Below are 1057 nucleotides of genomic sequence, written 5' to 3' on the forward strand. Positions count from 1 at the left end.
AGACAGCTGTTGGCTGGCATGGCAACGTGCTCTACCTCTGCATGGCATCTACACCTAGGAGCTCTTCCCTGCCAAAGCATCATCACGTGCACAGATGGGGTCGTGCTGGCTCTCATCAGTGGCAGTCACACTGTCACCAGCCACGCGCACTGAGTGAGTCAGGGTGACAACATCCCGTGTGATAAGGAAGTCATGGTGAAGCCAGGTAAGCAAGAATGCCCATCCATCATTCAGAACCTCCTGGGAGAAAAACAAATCCTACTACCATTTCCGTTTCTGCATCCCAGTCCTTCTAATTCAGAAACAGAGGTGCATAAACACAGCCCACCTGTGAGGGAAAGGCTGCGTGTATTGGGTGGACTGTTTGTTATTGGAGTAACAGTTGTTATTACCGTAAGAGAAGAGAAGGCGCATGGATTTAGAGGTGGACTGGAGCTCTGAGGGGTCTTCTTGTGTACATTTCTTAATCTTTTTTGCCTTAATCCCTTTTCTGTGCATTGGGGATAAGGATCTCTGTGTTACACATTAGGTACAGATTAAATGTTCATAACTGTGTGCAGCCATATCTCAGTGTCTGACACAGGCATAGTCAATAAATACCAGGCTATAATCCTACCGAAGTTATCATTTGTAAACGATTTGACATGAAAACTCACTCTAGGTTATGACACATACACCACATGGTACTAAAGTTCTAGCTGGAAAGTAAAAATATTCTGTCCAACGAGTGATGTGGCCTCTTATAGATAGAAAACAGCTGCCAAGTGACACTTTCTTGGTTGGTAGAATTCAAGTGGGTCTCGGTCACCTTGGTGTCCCCCACCGGTTTATTACATGAGGTTTGCCTAGAGCCCAAGACGGGAAGCACTGCCCACTCTGGGCTCGTTCTTACTGGCCCTCTGAGACAATGACCATAAATATGTCTACTTCTCTAGTGGAAGTTTAGATGGTGAGTTTTGTTCCTGTGAGCTCACAGATCTATAAGGGGTGGGCTTAGAAGCTTTATATCATGAATTCCTTAATCGTTCTTTATTTTTGGTATTTTCTTGCATTCCAA

Source organism: Otolemur garnettii, unplaced genomic scaffold, assembly GCF_000181295.1.
Source record: "Otolemur garnettii isolate 467f Iridium unplaced genomic scaffold, OtoGar3 scaffold00077, whole genome shotgun sequence".
In the NCBI taxonomy this organism is placed as follows: Eukaryota; Metazoa; Chordata; class Mammalia; order Primates; family Galagidae; genus Otolemur; species Otolemur garnettii.